This window comes from Marmota flaviventris, chromosome 14 (assembly GCF_047511675.1).
Source record: "Marmota flaviventris isolate mMarFla1 chromosome 14, mMarFla1.hap1, whole genome shotgun sequence".
Lineage (NCBI taxonomy): Eukaryota > Metazoa > Chordata > Mammalia > Rodentia > Sciuridae > Marmota > Marmota flaviventris.
Window position 1 is genome coordinate 28,385,663 of NC_092511.1, and position 16,874 is coordinate 28,402,536.

Below are 16,874 nucleotides of genomic sequence, written 5' to 3' on the forward strand. Positions count from 1 at the left end.
TAATCTTCTGTCCATGTCTGTTGGAACAGACAGTAGATCAGATATTTCTACTGACAGATCCAGTAGAGATTATCTATCACTGAGAAACATGTTTTCATAATGTGTGTCCAGAATTAATCCACATTAAGTACAGATCCTTATAGAACTTTCTAAAATAGATATCAAGAAACTAAAAGGTTTTTCCAGAAAGTCAGCTAATTAGACTGTCTTTTAAATATCAAGAAATCTTTTGCTTTTACCTAAATTTTGGTAAATTCAGACTTTAAAAATTTGCTAACTAGCTTCATTAACCTTTGAGGGGTTAGATATATTATTGACCTTAAAAAAAAATCACATAATAAAAATTTAAGCTGGAAGTCTCTAGTTCTATTGACATCACCAGTTCCCTCACCATTACTCCATTCAGAGTGTAGCTGCCACCCTCCACGTCTTTATAGCTTCCAGAGATGATTTTGTGGAAATCGCCCCTCCTCTCACATACACTCCTCCCATCCCCAGAAAGGCAAGAGTTTCAGTGCTGGGAAAAGGGAGTGTGTAGAAATATGTGTAATGGTTGTGTAGTTGGCTTTACAGGAAAGGGTGCTTCTCAATGCAGCTAAAGGTGGGTATGTCTGTCCCTAAGGTTAAGGGACAGTCTGTTGTCAACCTGAAATATTTAAGTATACATGTGTGTGAACCCATAAGAAAAATTAAAAGCATAGACATGTAATCCATTCAACCCCTGCTTTTTAATCTCATGTGGCTTACTTCATAAGTTCAAAGTAAGATTTTAAAAGCTTATAAAAAGAATAACCCTTTCCTGCAAGAGGAAAGGAAGGCAGATCCTTTTGCACTCACCTTTTTCTTCCATTTGCATATCTGTGTGAGTGGAGAAGAGAAGCCGTTAATGAATAGAATTATATAGGAAATTGATTGGTTGTTTCCCCCAAGGAGATGTTTGGCTAAGAAGTGAGTGAGTGTGGTGTTGTTAGTGTTTATGCTTTGCAGCATCTGCATAGACTTGCCATCTAATTCTTCACTGTTTGAGAAAAGATTTACAGTTTGGGTGAGCCACTAATTCCAGAAAATGAATGAAGCACCTCTTGTAGTTCAAAAAAAGCAAACATAAATAAGAGACAACTTAAGAGAACATATTTAGGCTAAGTTTTATATTAAACCAGAAGGTAAAGGTTGTCTACATAGAGTACTGTGGGTAAGGTGCTTGACATTTGTCCCCAACACATTTTCGCCATCACCACCCTATGCTGAAGGCATACATAGTTGTATTACCCCATTTCAGAGATGTGGAAAATAAGGTTGAGAGAGACTTAGGTAATTTTCCTCTAAGTTTCCAGTGTGTCACATTCCTGGGATAAGCTGAAATCCTATCAGGTTTAGCTGTTTTTATGTTGCTTCCCTGCCCCCAGATGTCATCCCGGCTTCCTCACGCTGCCTATTTCTAGTTCCTTTATTAATCTCTCCTCATCTCTGGCTTTTGGCTGTGTGTTAGGGAGAGACTGGAGTGGAGTGGCAGGGGAGGAAATCGTTTGCAGTTTGAAAGCTACTCCAGGTGTTGGGATGTGATCGCCTGCCTACCCTCTTACCCCACTAGGCAGACCTCAGGGAAAGGAGGCCTTAGACCCTGCTGGGTGAGCTTCCCCACCTCCTCTTCACCTCAGCAAAACCCAGCATCTTTGTCATTCCAGCTCTAAGAGTCTACGGGTCCCCTTTCTTCTCTCTCCTGTGCTCTGGCACTTACCTCTTTTCATCAAATCTTCCAGAAGATTTCATTTTCTAGTTCTCAGAGAACTGATTTATCTTGCTTGTATTGTTTTTTGTTTTTACTGTAGTTGGGTAGTGAGTTTCATGTAAGATTGAATTTGCTCTCCAGTAACTGTCATTTTAAGGTGTAAGAGGGACAGAAAGAACCTTTGGTATGGAATCAAAAAAACAGTGCACTCCTTAAGATGATATGAAAGTTTATTTATTACTCATAATAATAAACTTATAAAATAATACAAGTTGTACGGGTCTTTTTGTATAGAGTCCAAGGAAGTTTATGGAACCATTTGAAACTATCTTTTCTCAGCAGTCATTCTGTAGCATTGAATAGCCTACTTAACTATAATTTCAAATGAAATTGAATTTAAATTCTTAATTTCAGAGTAGCGAAAGGATTGTAAAGAAATGAGAAACAGGGTGTTAATTTGTAATAAATAAGCAATCAGCCACAGTCATTTGGAGAAAAACAGAAGCACTGCTTTTGACACAGTTAAGATACATAGTAAATTCCTCTGCACACAGTTGCTTAACAAGTGTTAGCCCTTACCTCTTACCTGCATCCCAGAGTACATAGTCATGGTCTGAAGTTAGAGGAGAGGACACCACACAAGGATTGTGGCTTCAGCTTTCTTCTAAATAAGTTACTGAATCACCATACATAGCTAACTCCTACAGGGAGGAAGAACCTTGCTGTGGGTTTGGTTGTGTTAGAGACACATACCTTCCAAGTGACAGCATAGTGTGCCTGGTTACTCCCAGAGGACTGGGGACATGAACCTGGGGGCCCTTAAAGACAAAGTTGTTACTTGACAGCTAACTTGATTCACAAGTACCTAAGTGCTTTTTAAGTTGGCACTTAAGTACTCTTATGATGAAGTTTTAGCAAGTGACCGTCAACACCCAATTCAGGTATACAGATAAGCCATTGCAGTCTGTCAGTCTGTAACTATTGTATTCCCATATTTTGCTTTTCTGACTTTTCTCTGCATCTTCTCTTATTTATCAGTTCCATTATTTTTTATTTTCAGACTCTTGTAAAGAGCTGGGGTGGAAAAGCATGGAATAGCATGTAAAGTTTGTGATTTCAGTGTATACAGGGAAGACATGACCTTTTTAAAAACCAAAATCAAAATAGGGAGGGAAAAACAAAATTTGTCTTTTTCTGTCTCTAGCACCATTGAATCATTTTATTCGTAACCCACGTAACTTTCCTTACACACTTTCTGTGTGCTGGGCCTGAGTGTTTAAAGAACATCGGCTCATCTGACCCCTGCGGCCTCCCTCCAGAGCAGGTACTCTCATTCCAGTTTATCACTGCAGAACACCCAGTTCAGAGGCCATGTGACTTGCTGTAGGTCATATAGCTTGAAACTGGCAGACGTGTGTCCCGGAGCCCAGGCTCTGGACCCTGAACATCCACTGCCTCTGAAACAAACAGGGCACTGCATGCCAGAAAGAGGCCTGTCCCCAGTGATCAAGGAATTTGCCATCTTCTTCTGAATTCCTAGAATGGTATCTGTGTGTAAGGAGATGCTCAAAAAGCTTTTCATGAATAGATTTACCCCTTCCTACAGATCTCCTCCTTAGCTGAGATAGGTCCTGATGTAGGGCCACTTTTAAACAGAGCCCAAGAAGCTGACAGCCATTTGAACCCCTGGTCAGTTGAAGAAAGAGTAATGTTAGGAGGCTTGTATTTGAAAGCACATTTTGAGAACAGAAAGCAGAGTGCTGTGTAGGTTTGACATGCAGTGTGCCCACACATCTCCAGGCAACTTGGGCTGATTGGCTTCACATTGGCTTCTGATGCAAACTCTGCTCTTAGCTCCATCCCGGTGACAGCCACCTGGGCCTCCCATGACTAGCGTGTAATCTGCAGTTTGTTCTTTCTCAGCTCAGGGCTAATACTCACTGTGACACCAAATACCAAGTATTTTTAAGACATGCCTTACGCACACGTAGCTGCCACTGTATTATTACTTCGGTTACTTACACCAGCAAGAATTTTGTTTTGTTTTCTTTTGTTTTAAGATACAGTCAGGTATTTAAAATTATCTGCTATCTCCCCACCACCCACCCACACACACCCCTGTACTGTCATGTATAAATGTTGCCCAAGGTGATTCTTAATGTCAGAGAGATGCCAGGGACAAGATACCATTTCCATTACAAATCTTGTTGCTTTATAATTGAAGGTAAAATAAAGTATTGGGGAGGGAAATGTGGCCATGAGATATATGTGACATACTCAAGAATGCTCAGTAAGAAAAATACAAGAGACGTGGACAGGTGTGGGGCCAATGTAGTTTGACACCTGATGCAGGAGATAAGCATTTCATCATGACTTAACAAGTCTTAATGTCAGACCTGATCTGCTGTCTCATCGTGGGCTGTGTCTGGACCCCACCCAGGTGGCCACTGTGACCTGAGTGTTCTTCAGGCTGGGTTGTGTGCAGAACCTCCTGCCGGGAGGAGTTGATGATTTCGATGATCTTGGGGATTTGGGAGCCAATCAGAGTATCACTTTTCAAGAACTAAGAACAACATAGGTAATATTTTAAAAGGTAGCATTAAAAATGATACTCATGTTGCCAGTAAATAAATCCCATGCTTAAAGTTGGGTGAGTGGGCATTTTCCTTTCTCTGGCTTTTGTGTCTCAGAAATCAAGTTTCTGCCCCAGGAAATCAAAGAGTGCTTTATACATTTTCAAAGCTGGGTGATGGACACATAAAGGTTCATCATATTATTCTATTTCACTATTTTAAAAATTTGTCCATGGTAGCATGAAGCAGTGTTATTTGAAGAATTATCATCAGATACAAAGCTGAGTTTTAGGCAGGCCTAGTAATTCTGTTCACCTGGACTTAATCAACTTGAAGTGAAGGAATAAGAGGTTCACTATGCATGGATTCTTTCTAATTTTGTGGATTTAGGATGGAATGTGATTGAACCAGAAAAATCAACTATCCTCCACAACCACCACCTGGCTTCTGGGATTCCTTACTTAGATGAGAAATCCTGGTTCTAAATGGGGCAGTATTGAAGATGAGGTGGTAAGCATGTCTCAATCTATGTGGATTTTGTAAGCCACTTCAACATCGTCTCACCCAAAAAATTGCCTGCAGCACAAGACTGGAGGTCTGAGAGCTGTCAAGTGCAGTGTCTTCCTTGTCATCAGTCCTAACTGTATAGGAGCACTGTATTCTTTTGCAAATGTTGATGATAAAAGTTTGAACCAAGTTGTGCTTCAAGGGAGATTTCTACTGGGTTGCCAGAAAAGTCTGTACCAGGCACATATCTGGGTGGAATTCCTTGAAAAAAGGAAAAAATGTTTCCAGCCCTGCCCATAATGCTTCCCCACTGAACAGTATCTCAGACGATTAAGCTACTGCTTCTGTGGCAAGGAGTCAAGCATAGTTTGGCTGACCCCAGAGGGGCGGAGAAGTCAGAGATGCCACAGGTCACATGTTATTAACATTGTGGTACATAACAGGGTTCAGAACTCAGTTTATGGGTGGTAGTGCTTTAGGACCATATCACTGTGCTATTATTAGTAAGCCAAGAATAATAAAATATTCGTAATATCCTAAAGATTGTCAGGCATGCTGTTTCATCCTTTAACTCTAAATGTCCTGGAACCTAGTTCCATAAATGGAAATTAAAATATAACACAGTCTGTTTTCTGCTTGTCCAAATAAGGTCATAATGTTGGGTACCAAATGCATGGCAGATGACCATGTGTTAACCTAGGTCTTTCAGCTAAACATGAGAAATTTTTCATTGATGAAAAAATTCTGTGATACTTTTACTTTTTTATCATTTAAAAAATTTAGATATGTAAAATAACATTGGAGTGTACACGAAATGGATGTAAAAGACTTTCCCCTCTGACCTTAAATTATCACTTTTAAGATGTGAGGGTTTTCATAGCTTTACAGAAAGATGTGTTTTCCAAAAGTGGCTTTCATTGGTTGTTAGATCCACCTTATACATAAACACCTAAACAGATGTGAAAGTGAATGTTGCAGAAGCAAGTTAGGGGAAGAAGTACTTGTTCTTGATTAGAGCCAGAGTTCTGCTGCTGATTCTCCAGGTCTATGTCAGTAATGCCTTGCACTTTGTATTTGACTTTTTTTGGGGGGTGGCGGGCAAAACTGACACACTGACCAAAGTTTTAAAAAATGAAGGTTTATTGGCCTTACACTCTTAATTTACAGATGATCAGTGCTTAATGCCTTAACTGTTCAGAATTGTTCAGGGCTGATTCTGAGCACATGGTAGAAAGGCCCCTGCCTCTGAGTTAGCAGAGTTTAGGTGTTACCCTGATGCAGTAGGGTATAGGAAACAGGTTCCTCTTTATATTCCCAGCTGTCCCCCTCCTGTACTTAAAAGAGCTAGGAGTCTTGTGATTTCCCTACTAAGATGATAATTGCATCTAATAGATCAGACTTAGGCCTGCTAATTTTCATCTAATCAACAGAGGCAGGAAAACATGGTCTGGAATGCTAACTATGTGAATGAAAAATATTTAGTCATTCTTGAAATGATAGGAATGTTTTTCCAACAAGCTTAAATAAACACAATCTCTTTTGAGACTGTGTTAAACTTTTTTGGATAAGAGACAAGTCTTAGACAACCAAACAGAAGTTAATGAAGTTTATTAAGAGACATGCCCTTCAGAAAAGGCCTGCAAACTTTGAAAAGAAAGATCCCATCTTCCTTAGGGTATAGCCATTGATAAGTAGAAGAATTAACTTTTGTCAGCCAAATGAGATTTAACCTTTTAACTGGTAATCACAGTTTCTAGCTTTAAGGAGAAATTCTGCTGTACCTAAGTATGGTTATATTTGACCATCTTATTTAAAAGTCCTCATCTTCATCTCCTCCTGTGTTTGCCTCAATTCTAAGGAATGGATTGGTCTCAGTACTTTTCCCATGAAGCACGTTTGTTCTCAGCACTACTGCAGTGTTGGACTATATAATGAGGTTATTTTTAAACATACCAAGATTTACGTGTTCAATTGAAGTGTCCTTTCAAAATGGTTATATGGGAAAACTGTACGTTTGTTCCAGGAAAGCAGTCACTCCAATATTTTTGGTGCTTTTCTTTTAAAACTGACTTTGGAGCTCACAGCACATCCTTTTGGAATATCCTCAGCTTTGTAAATGTCTGACTTTGAAGGTTTATTAGATTCTGGGAAATAACCAAAGTCATTCATATCTAAGTCTGGTGGAAAGGGTGGGTGATCTACCAGGGTGAGATTGTTGAGAGTAAACAAGATGTGACAGTAAAATGTTTCCTATGGCATAGTCATTTGCTTTGAAAGCAAATCTGAAGACAAGTTTCAAATAGAATTTTAACATGACCAGCACTGGGGAACACAAGCATATAGCCTCCAAAAGTGAGTACTTTTACCAGTAACACTTATTTGTAAGCATAATGCCTGGTGTGTTTAGTAAAAAAATATATACACCAGTTCACCTACTGTGTAGTACTTTTGTGACTCATAGAGACTAAAGGTATACATCAAAATGGTCTGGTACATTTTCGTGAAATTGTAGGTGTTCAATTCAAACATTTTCAAATAATTTAGATAAAAATAATTTGCAATTAAAATTGCTCTTTTAAAATAAGTGTTAACGACTCAATATCATTTATTTTTAATATTTTCTCTAATTCTTCTTATTATACCATTTTAAACAGTTTTGTGACATAGTCAATGTGTCTTTTTAAAGCAAAATTATTTCACATTGCTTAGGACATGAGCATTAGCATTGGAGATAGTGAATAGTCCCAGTGCGTCATTGTTAAAGACCCAATTGGAACTGTTTACTCTGCTGTATTTGATCATTGAAAATAAAATGTTACATGGGGATAAAAAAAAAAATAGGAACAACTGAAGGTAAAGAAATGTCTCCTAAAGGATGTCCTTTGCTGCTATGGATGTCCCCATTATTGTGGCTGCTGAGGTGGCAGGAATAGCATCATTCCCATGTGTCTGCCTCTCAGCCTGAGACTCTCAGATGTTCACTGCAGCAGTCCCAGGGTGCAGATGGGGAAGTCTGTTATGGGGATCCAGCAGTGCCAGATCCCTGACAATAACCATCAGTTTGATCTAAATTTGATACAGGATGTGCAATGCTAAACAGCACATTTTTGAAATTTGTCAGAAGATGTAATGGACATAGTGCCTTTGGTTGTACACTTTTTTGAATTTGAGTTATTAGCAGGTCAACCCAGTTTTTATTTAGCATAGGATAACTGCCTACACACTGAGTGGATTTTACTTTTGAATCTGAAAAATTAACTAAACGTATCAGGTTTGTTTACAACAGAGCCTAGTTCAGGTATCCAGGCCACTGGAAAGCTAGCTGTCAATCAGAAATAAATGTCAGGTCAAAACTCCAGGTTCTGTTTTGCACCAGAGTAAAACATGATGAAAAACCCCCAAGAAAATTCTAAAGTGTTTAAGATTTGGTCATTGTGGACCTGGAGAATCATATAGCATTGTGGGTTTGTTTTTCACATTGGCTGCTGGAGCAGACCTTGAACCGAGTTTGTAAGCTACCCCCAGCCCCGTGACCAGACCTTGCAGCATGCATTCTGTATGCCAGCCCTATCCTCCACTGCTGGTCGTTTCTTTTTCTACTTACATGTATCTGAGTACTTTTAAAAAAGCATTCTTTGCTGGTATAACTGGGCTGTCTTTGCTCTATGGTGGAATCAGGTGGAACTTTATGTATATGCTTGTTTGTGGATTTGGTTCTTCTCTGCCCCTACTCCTGGGCCTGGTGTGTTGGAGCCACCTCAGTGTGGCTGTCAGTGGGAAGGCGAAGACCATGTTCTTTTTCACCTTAATTGGACAGCTATTGCCTTGCATATCGGCTCACTTTTAAAACAGTTCAGGGAGTCTCTATTTGTTAGCAAAGCTAAAATATGTTCAGAGATAATAAGCTGTCAGTTTGGGATGGCCTGAGGCCTTGGATATTGAGAGGAATCAGCAAGATCCAAGCTTTTCAAAACTATGAATCTGTCATCCTTTCTGTGAACCAAGTTTTAGAAAAAGATTCCATAGAGATTCTGTGCCATACAAATTTGCTTGTGTCAGGGAGCCCTCGTGCTTGGGGGCAGATAATAAGAACATTATTTTTTGAGTAAAACACCTCCAATTCTAAGAAAGTACTGGTTGAACTCTCTTACTGTTGACACAAGTTTGAGATCACTGTCCTTCTGAAACTGTGATGTGCTGATCAAAGACAGCTTTTAGACATGGTTCTTCTCTGCCTTCTTTTAACTTGAGAATGGTAGGACTGCTGGCAGAGATACCAAAATAGTGTGAATGAAACTGTGATGAGTTTGCCCTTGTCCCTAAAGTTCCAGCAAGGCCCCTGTCATGAGAGGGGAAGGACGCAGTCAGCCAGGCACACAGTCATTGTTTCAGCTCACATTGGATAAGCTGATGACTATGAGATTACTGTGCTCTTGGAGACACCATAGACACAGTCAAAATGTGGAACAATGATCTCAGACTGCTACTCAGCAAAGGTGAAAGGCGCCAGTGGCTGGTCACTAACATGCTCCAAAGCTTACCAGACCATATGAAAATGACACCACAGACCCACCCACATCCCAGATGCTTTTTGCATTTTCAGTGGAGATAGAAAATGATGCTTAAGCTACACGGACAGGGTTCAGAATGCTGAAGCAATTGTAATACCGTGTGTCAGCTGAACATTTGAGACCCATGAAAAGGCTCATATTTCATTAATTAGTTATTATCTGAGACTGGTTCTACCTCTGAGCAGGCAGGGTTGTCATTACAACCATCTTTACAGCATCAAGTCATTCATGTAACCCTTAGAGTTTCTTCTCTTTACAACCTTACGTGAGCCTTGTAGGGCTATCATGAGGTAGGAATAAGGAGCATTTGCTTGTTTGTAGAAGCCCATAGAGATCATGGTGGTATGTCAGATAATGAGAGAGCAGGGACTCAACCTGAGTTTTCTGTCTCCGAATCTGTGATTTTAGCATTGCTTCTCTCAAGACCCTCAATGTCAGAAGAAAGAGAATGAGAAAATAAGATGATGAATGTGAAAGTCATTGAGTATCATGGCTCAGATTCAAAAGTCATTCTTGCTCCTGGGTTCATTCTCATGGTTGAGACCCAGTTACTGTTGGTGTGCCCTCTGGCCTACCCTAGGCTTTGACTCCCAGTTCTTTTTCTTATCGACCTTTACTGTTCGACCTCTGGGACAGCTGACTTTATTTCCTGCTTTGCCTTGTTCATGGCTGCCTCCCTTCCCTACCTAGGAACATTACTCAGCCCTAGAGCCCTGGTCTGCTCTCTCTGGCTTGCTCTCTCCTCTCAGGGTTGTTTCCTGCTCAGCCCTGTTCACATCCAAACTCCAGGTCCCCACTGAGTAAAATCACTGAGCTCCTCAGTCCCCATCATTGTGCCAGTCTGTGGGATTCCATCACGGACACTTATGCATTCTGGTCAGCCTCTTCCCTTTTCTCCTCTGATTCCTGCCAGTCTTTGCAGGTGATCATGTACTGACTCTGCTGAGCAGTCATTTACCATTCTTTATCTGGTAAAAGGTGAGCCCTAAGTTGGATAAACGTCCTGCTATTTTCAGGACTATTTTAGCCACATTTTTTCATTTGAGATCATCAAGGAATAGGATAGTTATCCCAGAATTGAATTCTCTAAAGAACTGAGATTTGGGGTATCAGACTTTATGGTAAGAACTTTGATGGGAGGCCTCTAGGAATGTACCTTCTGTGTATTCTTAAGCCTACGTTGGAGATCATATTGAAGTCCCTTGCAGGAACCTGCATGTCATCTCTGAGTATCTCACTTTGAAATGCTTTGATTTGGGAGGTTTTCATTCCATTTTCACTACTATAAGTGTGTCAAGTTTACAGTTGCCGTCAGATCTAGCTTGGCTGCTTCAAGGGAGCTCATTCATCGAGTATCTTACCATGTACGGGGGCTGCCATGGTGATGAGGCATTACGACGCTGTCAGTCCTTTAAAAGTGAGAAGTCAGAGATTTATTGTTTTGAGGACAGTATTGAGCCCTTCTCTGTTGAATGATATGCCCTGACTTTAGGTGCTCAGATGTCTTTTTTTCTTCCTTGTTAATTTATTAAGCAATAATAGTAGGCCAAGTGCTGTGCTAGGTGCCGAAGTTATAAACAGTGAATGAGGCATTGTCCCTAACTTCTTCCCAAGTTCTCAGCCATTTACCAACGGCTCTGACCATGTGACCACCTGCCAGAGCTGAATATAGCTGTTAGAATTGTGCATATGTACACGTGCTCACGTGAATGTGACATTTTCACCTAAAGGGTACCAAGATATATTCCCTTTGAAAACTAAGAATAAAAAGAATATAAGAATAAAATTTAAGACAAATATAAAGTCCAGGTTATTCTTGGAATCCAGTGCTAGTTTGTGAGCTGCTCAAACTGAATTACTGGAAAAAAGATAACCCATTCCATAAGAATTTTTTTTAATTTGTCTTTTGTGGTCATTTAATAATAATCTCCTAATCATACTACTGTCTTTTCATATTAAATGTGAGATTGGTAAAGGAAGAAAAATATGTTCAATAGCCAAGATTCCTTGGAAAAAGCATACAGAGCTAATAAATAGGTCTAAAATAAATAATATCGTTGTTTCTCTATCTGACCACAAAATAATACAAATCTTGGGAACATTTTCACACCATTCATTTTAAAATAAAACAAAGAAAGTGCTCTGAGATAAGTACTGCAGAAATTACAAGGATGTAGGTGTTGTCATGAGAAATATATACAAAGGAAAAAAGGATAACTAAATCTGCAGTGGTCAAAAGAATTTGAAAACTCCCACTGTAGGAGATTTTTTTCCATGACTTAATGAGATTTTTCTAAAGTACACATTCATACCCCATGGAAATTCCCACTTCCAGATTAGGGAATTTTGTGTCCTAAACTCTTTTCTTCCTGTTGTCTGCATCAATAGTTTTCCCTCTGGCTTCGTTTGGGTAAATTTGATCTTCCCTGTGCTTCTCTTCCCAGGCTCCAGTTATGCTGACAACTAGGTGATTTATTCAAATGGTATTCTGCCTAGTTATGGGTCACATTTGAAAAGCGACTGTGGTAACAGAATGACATATGAAGATACAGTAAAACAGATAAGCTATCTCCTTTCGTTCTGCCTTGGCCAGGCTTATCTCCAGTTTTATGGCTCTGGACAGGCTACCATTAACTGGTGGGGCTGTAGGAGACCTGATATATTTAGCGATTGAACTGCCATATAAAGTGAGTGAAGCTTTGGAATTTTCCCACTCATTGCCTATGCACATGGCTTAACCAAGTCCAGCCAGAAGAAAAACACAACTTAGGAAAGAGAGTGCCTGAATTAAGCCTGAAAAGGGAACATAATTGTTCATTTTCGTCTCTCACAATCAAATAAGCAGACTTATGAATTGAGAAAGAAGAGCTATGTGAAATATGCAAAACATTATTAAAGACCAAAAGGAGAAATATGAGAGAAGTGGGAGAGAGAGGAATTAGCATCATTTATCTCATTGCTCCTAGTTAAAATTTTTTTCACTTACGAAAGACTTGTAAGAATGTATCCATCCTCAGAAAGTACTTGTTTTAGAAATTTACCTATAGTGAGTTTTTTTTTCCAGAAAGACAGCATGTATGTGAATAGGGGTGCATAGGAGTCAAGGGTGCCACTAAACAGCTGCTACCTACAGCCAGACCCTCTAGTCCTGCCACTCACCCAGAGCTCAGCCTGGAGGTGGCACTTATGGAGAACCTCAAAACCTGGAACCAGTTAGTTACCCTGATAAGCAGCGCATCAGCTAACCTAAAAGGGTTGGCCTTGTATGCTGTCTGTGATTGTGCATTTCCAGAATCACCCACCCCTACTCAAGAGCTGCTGATTGGCTGCAGCCTTACCAGGGTAATCAGAAAAAATGCTTCACTCATTTCTCAATGGAGATAATTAGTATTATATATGAAAGATAGCCAGCTCCTAGTAATCGAGAGAGCAGGAAGCACCTTGTATGAATTTGTTCAAAACCAGAAGTAAAGTAATAAAGATAAGGCACAAAGTTAAAAGTATCTGTTAATATTTTTGTTGAAGCTACTGATACCTGAAATATAAAACCAGTGATTATGTAAACGGTTTCAGAAGCAAATTAACATAATTATTGCCCATTTTAATATTGCTGACAGTCAAAATATATTTTTTTGCTGTTTTTTCCAGTCAATGGACTATCTATATTGTGATAAGACTTATAAAACTAAATCAGCATCTTAAAAGATTGAATTTAATTTCCTAGTTCCCCTGCCACTTTTTTGAGGATTCTCTATAAAATAACAAAACAAGAAAGTAGAACACTTAGATTTGCTTACCACAATTATAACAATTATGTGATAACATAATCAAATATATTATTTTTTAAATATTTATTTTATAGTTGGACACAATACCTTTATTTCACTCATTTATTTTTTACGTGGTGCTGAGGATCGAACCCAGGGTCCCTCACGTGCGAGACGAGCGCTCTACCGCTGAGCCACAACCCCAGCCCCCAAATGTTATTTTATGACCTGTTGTCGCAGCCTTGGAGTTAGAATCATGATTTTCATTTTAATTTTATATTCTTGATCAAGTTCATTATGATCACAGTGATTTAATTTTCCAATTGAAGAGCTATAAATTGCCCCTAGGAAGTATTTGAATATCAGTCTAAAAAATATGACAGTGTTATTCAGAAACTTTGTCTGAGGCTAATTCTTGAAAACTATCAATATTTCCATGAAAATATTTTTACTGATAAGGAGTTTGCTGGGCTCTTTAGGATATGAAATAAATATCTCTAAATTTTAAATAAATGAAAAATGAAGGACCAATATGTGTCCGTGTTACTGTATCTTCTAAGAGGGTTCCTTCCAGAATGTTGTCCTCTAGAACCTGGGATAAAATTTGGTGGCATCCCATTTGCACTCTTGACATGATCCCAAGGGTTCTTGTGAAAATAATTCTTCTGAACAGTCTATGATGCTGAAAGAGTCTTTAAAAGTGATTCAAGAAAACAGTAGGTTGAAGAGAACAGTGGTTCCCACTCAGTTGCAGAGTAGGAAACAGCAAACTGGATGCACACATAACAAACACCCATTTTTGTTCTTTATTGCTTCTAGGCTCAGAAACTATTTCTAGAATTCTTCTCCACAAAGAAGCTGTTCCAGGGTTCCCTTTAGAAATAGTTGTAGCCAAAGACAATGAATTCCTGCTGTTTCAAGCCTTCTTCCTTTGGAGGACATTAAGGTATTTCTTTAATTCCTCAGCTGATTTAACACAGACCAGATGGAATTTCAGGGTGATCCCGTAAGCACCCCGTCATTGACGTTTCCCTCGCTAGAATCCCGCCTCCTATGACCATTTCCTCATTCTCCCAAATGAGGAGATCTCAGCTGTTTCTCTGCTTTGAAAGATGTTCAGTGACACATCCCTACCCAGCCTGTTTAAAGGGGACGGTTTTCTTTGCCCAGAGCAACAGGTAATATAGCAGTGCCTCCCGAAGTCAACAGGACTTCTGTTCCGCAGAACTGTTCACCTGTCTTGCCGAGGACAGAGGTCGCCATCACCCTTTCAGAAAGGGGTGTACTCTGGCACATAATTTCAGTACCATACCCCATATAATGTAGTTATTATGGGGAAGTGTAGGATTTAAATGAGAGCCTTCTGGTCTTCAGGCCAAGACCCATCAGGTATTTTCCATATGCAAAACACTGTTGCATACACTAGAGAAAAATACAGAATATTAATTATTCTTGATAAACAAGTTCCAGGACACTCTAACTTTGGAGACCAGCAGAATGCACACTTCATGTGTTTGACCAACCTTTCCTCGATGCCCTTTGATTCTATGAGTCTAGATTCTTTAAAATCCTCTCTTTCCCCACTCCCTTGGATTAGAAGCTGTGTTAAAAATCTAGCCAGGTCTTTGTTATTCTTCTTTCAGGACTGTAAATGCAGTGTTGATTTAACTCAGGATGGGATTAAGTTTGCCCCACTTTGGAGTTCATTACTCAGAATAAGGTGTTGAATTTTTAGTTTTCTCATCTCAGTACTTCTTTCTGGGGGAAAAAAAAAAAAACAAAAAAACTGCCCTAACTTTAGCAGTAGGAGTGGTTCTGAGAGTACATATTAATGTATCAAACTAAAAGTAAATTCTCAGATCTGTTTGATGAAGTTGGAATTTTTGTATCTCGTTTATACTTTCATGTTTGTATTGTAATGTTGTTCATGTAGAAATAGAACTACTGTAGATACCGGCTCATATGGTAGGAAATGGTTCTAAAACTGGGAGAATGATGAAAAGCAATAGAATACAACAAATGACTGCATATACAGCATTAGGATGTCTCTAGCTAGTTCCCTATAGATGTGCCCATTATGAAGCAAATTACTCCAGGGATGTAGAATTACAGTAGTAAGGACCCTAGAAACATGTTACCACCCACAAAAAGGCTTTTTGAATTTGTTCCAGGTTATATCTGAATATACTGTTTGTTAAATATAAGAAAACAAGTGCCAAGTGTTAAAATGCCTTTAAAAATTATGCTTCTTTCTGTGATTACTCTATCACAATGAATAATCTATCAAAGAGAAATAGAATAGTTCCAGTGTAAATTGACAGTTTTCTTAAATAAATGATTTAAGTTTTTCTATGTTTTAATGTTAAATACTAAGGGTTCCAGAATTCACAGTGTATGTATATACTTACCAATTTTTTCCATCTAAATGTAGGTCTTAGTGAATGGGAAAATGTTGGTTTTAGAGGCACAAAATAATTTTTTACCTCTAGCATGTTACCGCATCCATCTAGAAGCACTCATTTTATCTAAAATACTTAACATGCCCATTTTATGACCAGCACAAACCCAACAGTCCTTCTGTGTATTTAATTTTCATTTGTTTAACTGAACAAAAGCTATTATTCCAAATGTTTTGGGAAGCATATTGAACCTATTTCCTGTCCTGGAGAAAGTCATGTTAGATGTACGTGACTCTTCACCAAGCTATTGAGCCATTTGAATGGAGCATGGGATGATTCCAGTCAGTGTTATTCTGATCCTGATCCTCAAAACAACTCAGTCTGTTCTTTTTTTTTTTTTTGTCATTCACTCTCAAGCCACAGATCACGTTCCTAATCCTACCCATTAATCATAACATGTATCAAAAAATAACACAATATGACTATTGAAGAAAAATATCATTCAGAGGTGAAAGATCTTATTTGTAAAGTTGGACGATGCAGTCTCTTAACAAATCCCTATGACGCAGTGAGAGTAGAATTCCATATCACCCTGTGATTATTATGCATTTTTTGTGTTTTGGTATCATTGTAATCTTCCCCAAATGTGTCTTTTCCCATAATATGTTTTCTGAAGGCAAAATTTCTTGTAAACCTCACATCTTAAATGTTAGTAAAGGATACAAGGTTCTGGTCTGCATAAATGTACTTGAGCCTTTTCTTCACCCTTATGCCATCCACTAAAACAGTGCATGTAAAGTTTAGACTCCACCCCAGTCCTTGTTCTAGTTACTCTCTGGAACTCGAAGTCCTTTCTCACTGGGTAACCCGTGGTGTGGTTTACTTAAAGGTGATGTGAGTATTCTCCTCTCTCTGTCTTATACTTGTAGTTAGAATATTTTGACAAAGTATTGGCAGTTTTAGGACTGATGGCTAGAATAAGACCATAGTTTTGATTGGTTAGCAAGAGTAATGATTAAAGAAAAACAGGTTTGAAAACTAATATTTACAGTAAATTTAAAGAGAATATAGGAAGGAAGCAGAACCATGCCTAATTCATTCTTAAAACTCTCCTTGAGTTAACTATGAGAAAGAATGCTTTAGTCACTGAAGGAAATCAGAAATTTTATAGCAGTGGAAAGTTTATATAAAAATTTCAGGAAAATGTTCTTTGAACTCTGGGTTGTAATAAAGGCAGACAAACTGTGCTGTTCACGTGATACATATCTTTACTGAGGGAATACTGGTCAGAGCATCTCTAAAAGGTCACCTCTGTCTCCTACCTGCAA

General features: G+C 38.8%; 1 protein-coding gene across 6 annotated transcripts in view; it reads left to right on the top strand.

The window, feature by feature from the left end:
* Nucleotides 1–16,874, top strand: part of Crim1 (cysteine rich transmembrane BMP regulator 1) — a 179,810-nt gene that overhangs the window by 113,892 nt on the left and 49,044 nt on the right. The gene's annotated exons all lie outside the window — the stretch shown is intronic.